Below are 8,547 nucleotides of genomic sequence, written 5' to 3'. Positions count from 1 at the left end.
GACAGTGGACGAGAAGCTGGATATGAGTCAGCAGTGTGCCCTTGTTGCCAAGAAGGCCAATGGCATTTTGGGATGTATAAGTAGGGGCATAGCGAGCAGATCGAGGGACGTGATCGTTCCCCTCTATTCGACATTGGTGAGGCCTCATCTGGAGTACTGTGTCCAGTTTTGGGCCCCACACTTCAAGAAGGATGTGGATAAATTGGAGAGAGTCCAGCGAAGGGCAACAAAAATGATTAGGGGACTGGAACACATGAGTTATGAGGAGAGGCTGAGGGAGCTGGGATTGTTTAGCCTGCAGAAGAGAAGAATGAGGGGGGATTTGATAGCTGCTTTCAACTACCTGAAAGGGGGTTCCAAAGAGGATGGCTCTAGACTGTTCTCAATGGTAGCAGATGACAGAACGAGGAGTAATGGTCTCAAGTTGCAGTGGGGGAGGTTTAGATTGGATATTAGGAAAAACTTTTTCACTAAGAGGGTGGTGAAACACTGGAATGCGTTACCTCGGGAGGTGGTAGAATCTCCTTCCTTAGAGGTTTTTAAGGTCAGGCTTGACAAAGCCCTGGCTGGGATGATTTAACTGGGAATTGGTCCTGCTTTGAGCAGGGGGTTGGACTAGATGACCTTCTGGGGTCCCTTCCAACCCTGATATTCTATGATTCTACAAAACCAAACACACACAAATACCTTCTCCCCCAACAGAACTCCCACTCAAACTCCCCTGTTTACAGCTCTGTTTGCTAGCTCCTGTGCCGCTGCAGCTGTCTGTGCCACTGCCTGACTGGCTGCTCCCTTTATAGGACCCCTAGTCAGTGAAGTCCCGCCCCCTAATCAGGGCTCAGCTTCTCTCCCAGCACAAAGCCCCTACACATACAGATACTACCAATACAAAACCAAACACACACAAATACCTTCTCCTCCCACTCAAACTCCCCTGTTTACAGCTCTGTTTGCTCGCTCCTGTGCCGCTGCCTGACTGGCTGCTCCCTTTATAGGACCACTAGTCAGTGAAGCCCTGCCCCCTAATCAGGGCTCAGCTTCTCTCCCAGCACAAAGCCCCTCCAAGCCTATACACATACAGATACTACCAATACAAAACCAAACACACACAAATACCTTCTCCTCCAACAGAACTCCCACTCAAACGCCCCTGTCTACAGCTCTGTTTGCTAGCTCGTGTGCCGCTGCAGCTGTCTGTGCTGCTGCCTGACTGGCTGCTACCATTATAGGACCCCTAGTCACTGAAGCCCCGCCCCCTAATCACGGCTCAGCTCCTCTCCCAGCACAAAACCCCTACACATACAGATACTACCAATACAAAACCAAACACACACAAATACCTTCTCCAACAGAACTCCCGCTCAAACTCCCCTGTTTACAGCTCTGTTTGCTCGCTCCTGTGCCACTGCCTGACTGGCTGCTACCTTTATAGGACCCCTAGTCAGTGAAGCCCCGCCCCCTAATCAGAGCTCAGCTTCTCTCCCAGCACAAAGCCCCTCCAAGCCTCTACACATACAGATACTACCAATACAAAACCAAATACACACACAAATACCTTCTCCTCCAACAGAACTCCCACTCAAACTCCCCTGTTTACATCTCTGTTTGCTAGCTCCTGTGCCGCTGCCTGACTGGCTGCTACCTTTATAGGACCCCTAGCCAGTGAAGCCCCGCCCCCTAATCAGGGCTCAGCTTCTCTCCCAGCACAAAGCCCCTACACATAGATACTACCAATACAAAACCAAACACACACAAATAGCTTCTCCTCCAACAGAACTCCCACTCAAACTCCCCTGTTTACAGCTCTGTTTGCTAGCTCCTGTGCCGCTGCAGTTGTCTGTGTCGCTGCCTGACTGGCTGCTCCGTTTATAGGACCCCTAGTCAGTGAAGCCCAACCCCCTAATCAGGGCTCAGCTTCTCACCCAGCACAAAGCCCCTCCAAGCCTCTACACATACAGATACAACCAATACAAAACCAAACACACAAATACCTTCTCCTCCAACAGAACTCCCACTCAAACTCCCCTGTTTACAGCTCTGTTTGCTAGCTCCTGTGCCGCAGCAGCTGTCTGTGCCGCTACCTTTATAGGACCCCTCGTCAGGGAAGCCCCGCCCCCTAATCGGGGCTCAGCTTCTCTCCCAGCACAAAGCCCCTACACATACAAATACACCAATACAAAACCAAACACACACACAAACACCTTCTCCTCCAACAGAACTCCCACTCAAACTCCCCTGTTTACAGCTCTGTTTGCAAGCTCCTGTGCCCCTGCAGCTGTCTGTGTCGCTGCCTGACTGGCTGCTACCTTTATAGGACCCCTAGTAAGTGAAGCCCCGCCCCCTAATCAGGGCTCAGCTTCTCTCCCAGCACAAAGCCCCTACACATACAGATACCACCAATACAAAACCAAACATACACAAACACCTTCTCCTCCAAACTCCCACTCTTAATCCCCTGTTAATAGCTCTGTTTGCTAGCTCCTGTGCCACTGCAGCTGTCTGTGCCGCTGCCTGACTGGCTGCTACCTTTATAGGACCCCTAGTCAGTGAAGCCCCAGCCCCTAATCAGGGCTCAGCTTCTCTCCCAGCACAAAGCCCCTCCAAGCCTCTACACCTACAGATACTATCAATACAAAACCAAACACACACAAATACCTTCTCCTCCAACAGAACTCTCACTCAAACTCCCCTTTTTACAGCTCTGTTTGCTAGCTCCTGTGCCGCTGCAGCTGTCTGTGCCGCTACCTTTATAGGACCCCTAGTCAGTGAAGCCCCGCCCCCTATCAGGGCTCAGCTTCTCTCCCAGCACAAAGCCCCTACACATACAGATACTATCAATACAAAACCAAACACACACAAACCTCTTCTCCTCCAACAGAACTCCCACTCCAACTCCCCTGTTTACAGCTCTGTTTGCTAGCTCCTGTGCCGCTGCAGCTGTCTGTGCCGCTACCTTTATAGGACCCCTAGTCAGGGAAGCCCCGCCCCCTAATCAGGGCTCACCTTCTCTCCCAGCACAAAGCCCCTACACATACAGATACTACCAATACAAAACCAAACACACACACACACAAATACCTTCTCCTCCAACAGAACTCCCACTCAAACTCCCCTGTTTACAGCTCTGTTTGCTAGCTCCTGGGCCGCTGCCTGACTGGCTGCTACCTTTATAGGACCCCTAGTCAGGGAAGCCCCACCCCCTAATCAGGGCTCAGCTTCTCTCCCAGCACGAAACCCCTACAAATACACATACTGACAATACAAAACCAAACACACAAACACAAATACCTTCTCCTCCTACAGAACTCCCACTCAAACTCCCCTGTTTACAGCTCTGTTTGCTAGCTGCTGTGCCGCTCCCTGACTGGCTGCTACCTTTATAGGACCCCTAGTCAGGGAAGCCCCGCCCCCTAATCAGGGATCAGCTTCTCTCCCAGCACAAAGCCCCTCCAAGCCCCTACACATACAGATACTACCAATACAAAACCAAACACACACAAATACCTTCTCCTCCAACAGAACTCCCACTCAAACTCCCCTGTTTACAGCTCCGTTTGCTAGCTCCTCTACCACTGCAGCTGTCTGTGCCGCTGCCTGACTGGTTGCTCCCTTTATAAGACCCCTAGTCAGTGAAGCCCCGCCCCCTAATCAGGGCTCAGCTTCTCTCCCAGCACAAAGCCCCTACACATACAGATACTACCAATACAAAACAAAACACACACAAATACCTTCTCCTCCAACAGAACTCCCCTGTTTACAGCTCTCTTTGCTAGCTCCTGTGCCGCTGAAGCTGTCTGTGATCCTACCTTTATAGGACCACTAGTCAGTGAAGCCCCGCCCCCTAATCAGGGCTCTGCTTCTCTCCCAGCACAAAGCCCCTCCAAGCCCCTACACATACAGATACTACCAATACAAAACCAAACACACACAAATACCTTCTCCTCCAACAGAACTCCCCTGTTTACAGCTCTCTTTGCTAGCTCCTGTGCCGCTGCAGCTGTCTGTGATGCTACCTTTATAGGACCCCTAGTCAGGGAAGCCCCGCCCCCTAATCAGGGCTCAGCTGCTCTCCCAGAACAAAGCCCCTACCCATACAGATACCACCAATACAAAACCAAACACACACAAATACCTTCTCCTCCAACAGAACTCCCACTCAAACTCCCCTGTTTACAGCTCTGTTTGCTAGCTCCTGTGCCGCTGCCTGACTGGCTGCTACCTTTATAGGACCCCTAGTCAGGGAAGCCCCGCCCCCTAATCAGGGCTCAGCTTCTTTCCCAGCACAAAGCCCCTACACATACAGATACCACCAATACAAAACCAAACACACACAAATACCTTCTCCTCCAACAGAACTCCCACTAAAACTCTCCTGTTTCCAGCTCTGTTTGCTAGCTGCTGTGTCGCTGCAACTGTCTGTGCCGCTGCCTGACTGGCTGCTACCTTTATAGGACCGCTAGTCAGTGAAGCCCCGCCCCCTAATCAGGGCTCAGCTGCTCTCCCAGCACAAAGCCCCTAAACATACAAATACTACCAATACAAAACCAAACACACACAAATACCTTCTCCTCCAACAGAACTCCCACTCAAACTCCCGTTTACAGCTCTGTTTGCTAGCTCCCGTGCCGCTGCAGCTGTCTGTGCCGCTGCCTGACTGGCTGCTACCTTTACAGGACCCCTAGTCAGGGAAGCCCCGCCCCTAATCAGTGCTCAGCTTCTCTCCCAACACAAAGCCCCTCCAAGCCTCTACACATACAGATACTACCAATACAAAACCAAACACACACAAATACCTTCTCCTCCAACAGAACTCCCACTCAAACTCCCCTGTTTACAGCTCCATTTGCTAGCTCCTGTACCACTGCAGCTATCTGTGCTGCTGCCTGACTGGCTGCTCCCTTTATAGGACCCCTAGTCAGTGAAGCCCCGCCCCCTAATCAGGGCTCAGCTTCTCTCCCAGCACAAAGCCCCTCCAAGCCTCTACACATACAGATACTACCAATACAAAACCAAACACACACATACAAATACCTTCTCCTCCAACAGAACACCCACTCAAACTCCCCTGTTTACAGCTCTGTTTGCTAGCTCCTGTGCCACTGCCTGACTGGCTGCTACCTTTATAGGACCCCTAGTCAGGGAAGCCCCGCCCCCTAATCAGGGCTCAGCTTCTCTCCCAACACAAAGTCCCTACACATACAGATACTACCAATACAAAACCAAACACACACACACACAAATACCTTCTCCTCCAACAGAACTCCCACTGAAACTCCCCTGTTTACAGCTCTGTTTGCTACCTCCTGTGCCGCTGCCTGACTGGCTGCTACCTTTATAGGACCCCTAGTCAGGGAAGCCCCGCCCTCTAATTAGGGCTCAGCTTCTCTCCCAGCACAAAGCCCCTACACATACAGATACTACCATTACGAAACCAAACACACACAAATACCTTCTCCTCCAACAGAACTCCCCTGTTTACAGCTCTCTTTGCTAGCTCCTGTGCCGCTGCAGCTGTCTGTGCCGCTACCTTTATAGGACCACTAGTCAGTGAAGCCCCGCCCCCTAATCAGGGCTCAGCTTCTCTCCCAGCACAAAGCCCCTCCAAGCCCCTACACATACAGATACTACCAATACAAAACCAAACACACACAAACACCTTCTCCTCCAACAGAACTCCCACTCCAACTCCCCTGTTTACAGCTCTGTTTGCTAGCTCCCGTGCCACTGCAGCTGTCTGTGCCGCTTCCTGACTGGCTGCTACCTTTATAGGACCCCTAGTCAGTGAAGCCCCGCCCCCTAATCAGGGCTCAGCTTCTCTCCCAGCACAAAGCCCCTACACATACAGATACTACCAATACAAAACCAAACACACACACACAAATACCTTCTCCTCCAACAGAACTCCCACTCAAACTCCCCTGTTTAAAGCTCTGTTTGCTAGCTCCTGTGCCGCTGCAGCTGTCTGTGCCGCTACCTTTATAAGACCCATAGTCAGTGAAGCCCCGCCCCCTAATCAGGGCTCAGCTTCTCTCCCAGCACAAAGCCCCTCCAAGCCTCTACACATACAGATACTACCAATACAAAACCAAACACACACAAACACCTTCTCCTCCAAGAGAACTCCCACTCAAACTCCCCCATTTACAGCTCTGTTTGCTAGGTCCTGTGCCACTGCCTGACTGGCTTCTACCTTTATAGGACTCCTAGTCAGTGAAGCCCCGCCCCCTAATCAGGGCTCAGCTTCTCTCCCAGCACAAAGCCCCTACAAGCCTCTACAGCCTCTTGGGGAAATATCTCCTGTGCCACCGCCAAAAATACTCCTTGAGTGGGAACGGTCAGAGGCCTCACTGGCGGGCTGGCTTTGTTTTCCTACCACCTTGTGATGCTGGCCGCAGAGAGAATGCTGGTCTGTAGGTGGCCTTCAGTGAGGGTTCGGCATGCCAGAGAGCAGGGAGCAGGCTGTCTGTCTTTCTCTGTGGCTGTCTGCTGGCCACACATAGGCATGTTCCTCTTCTCCTCTTGCCCCACCCACGGTTGCTCTGTGCCTTTTAAGCCTTCCCTTGGAGCTGTCAGCACCAGCCGCCTCTGCTCTAGGTGCCCAGAGGAGGAGAGATGTGCTGGGCTCCAGCCTGGAACACTTCCTCCCTCCTGCCTAGCCCTGACTATGAAGCCTGTCCCTGGCACTCCTTTATTCAAGCGCCATGTGGGCAAGAGGAAGAGGTTGGCAACTGCAGGTAGAAGGACCAAACTTGTAAGCATCAGGTGAAGCATTGAGAAACACAATGTTCAGGTGTCTCTAGCCAGACTGTTAAGTTCCAGGGCCCCAACCTATTGTGGCCAGACCCTTGAACCAGCTGGACCAAAGACCTATCTCCAGTGGGCATCAGTTGCCCAGGAAGAGGGAAAAAATTCACTCTGATTCACCCAGAGACACGGAAACCAAGCACCCTAAACTCTAAAGCTTTGCAGCAAACCAACATAGACCCAGGAAGTCCCACTGGGATTCGAACTCAGATCGCAGGATTCAGAGTTTTGCATGCTGACCATTACACCATAGGACCTGCTAGCATTTCCATTTCTGGACCCCTGTGACTCTCAGCTGGCTGGCTAGCACTCTGCACTTATTGCTTCCCTCCGGCTGCTTCCTCTTGCAGGACTCTCTCTCCTCCATCAACTGTAGCCCTGCAGTACCGGATCTGCGGGTCCTGCCCTGAGTCCCTGCATCCCCCTGCTTTGTCTCCATTCCCTGCAGGCCACAAAAATGTCATGGGAGGCCGCCCCTCCCCTCACTCGGTGATCCTGCTCAAATCGTCCAGCTGCAGCCTCATCTCCTGGAACTCAGCCAGCTGTCACTTGATCCAATTGTACAGCAGCCCACAGCCTCCCCCTGGGTCTGCCCCACCTGGTTATTCCTTACAGGCTGACCTGACCCCCCCTTCCAAGCCCAGATTCGCCCACTAAGCAGCCTACTGGCACTCAGAGCCACAGACATGGAGGTGCTGGAGGAGGGAGGTGTGACTCTAGGGTGGGGTTCTTCTCTAAAGATGGCTGGCAGAAAGGTGGTGCTCAGCTCTGTCAGTGACCTGCCCCTTTGCCTCGCAGCCAGGGGATGCAGACAGTTATGTAAAGTTCATAAAGGGAGTATTTGGTTCCAAGTGAATGTGAGGAATGTGCAATTATGAGAGGGAATTTCCATCCCTCCTTCACTTATGCAGCAGGGCCCCAGTGGCCTAATGGATAAGGCATTGGCTTCCTAAGCCAGAGATTGTGGGTCCAAGTCCCATCTGGGGTGAAAAGCTGCTTTCTTCTTCTATATTGCAAGGAAACCTTGGTCTTATTTTCACCAAGGAAGCTGGGATATGTTGGAACACAAAGTACTGGATCTTGGGAACAATCCTCCACAAATGTCATCTTCCACTCGACAAACGCTTTCTAAACCCATCAGTAGCAAACAGTTAATACTAGTGTTTGTCTGAGAACAGAGTGAAGGGGAGTGTTTACTCCAACATGTCAATGAACAAAACAGATGGAAAGAGGAAGGCCGTTCTGAAAGAGAATGGATCTGTCTGGAGACAAAGCAGAGCCTGAGGATGAGCAATCGTGTGAAAAGAAGAGGTTCAAATGTCTGTTAGATGTTAGTTAGGTTGGTCTGGCAAATTTAAAGAAAATACCAATGCCCTTAGCATGATGCGGACACTGGCTGTTTCTGACCTTTTACGAAGAGTTCATTGAGAAATATTTTCCTTAATTATGTTATGGAATAAAGGGTGTGTCATAAATATAAAGGGAAGGGTAAACCCCTTTGAAATCCCTCCTGGCCAGGGGAAAGCTCCTCTCACCTGTAAAGGGTTAAGAAGCTAAAGGTAACCTTGCTGGCACCTGACCAAAATGACCAATGAGGAGACAAGATACTTTCAAAAGCTGGGAGGAGGGAGAGAAACAAAGGGTCTGTGTGTCTGTCTATATGCTGGTTTCTGCCGGGGATAGACCAGGAATGGAATCTTAGAACTTTTAGTAAGTAATCTAGCTAGGTATGTGTTAGATTAT

At 51.2% G+C, this 8,547-nt stretch overlaps 1 non-coding gene across 1 annotated transcript; it reads left to right on the top strand.

Annotated features, from left to right (window-relative positions):
* Window positions 1-7,719: 7,719 nt before the first annotated feature.
* TRNAR-CCU (transfer RNA arginine (anticodon CCU)) lies at window positions 7,720-7,792 on the top strand. The gene has a single exon. It is a non-coding gene; the product is annotated as a tRNA-Arg (tRNA).
* The last annotated feature ends 755 nt before the right edge of the window (window positions 7,793-8,547 follow it).

Source organism: Lepidochelys kempii, chromosome 15 (genome assembly GCF_965140285.1).
Source record: "Lepidochelys kempii isolate rLepKem1 chromosome 15, rLepKem1.hap1, whole genome shotgun sequence".
NCBI lineage: Eukaryota > Metazoa > Chordata > Testudines > Cheloniidae > Lepidochelys > Lepidochelys kempii.
The sequence above is the reverse complement of the archived record's forward strand: the minus strand, read 5'-3'. Positions and strand labels throughout refer to the sequence as shown.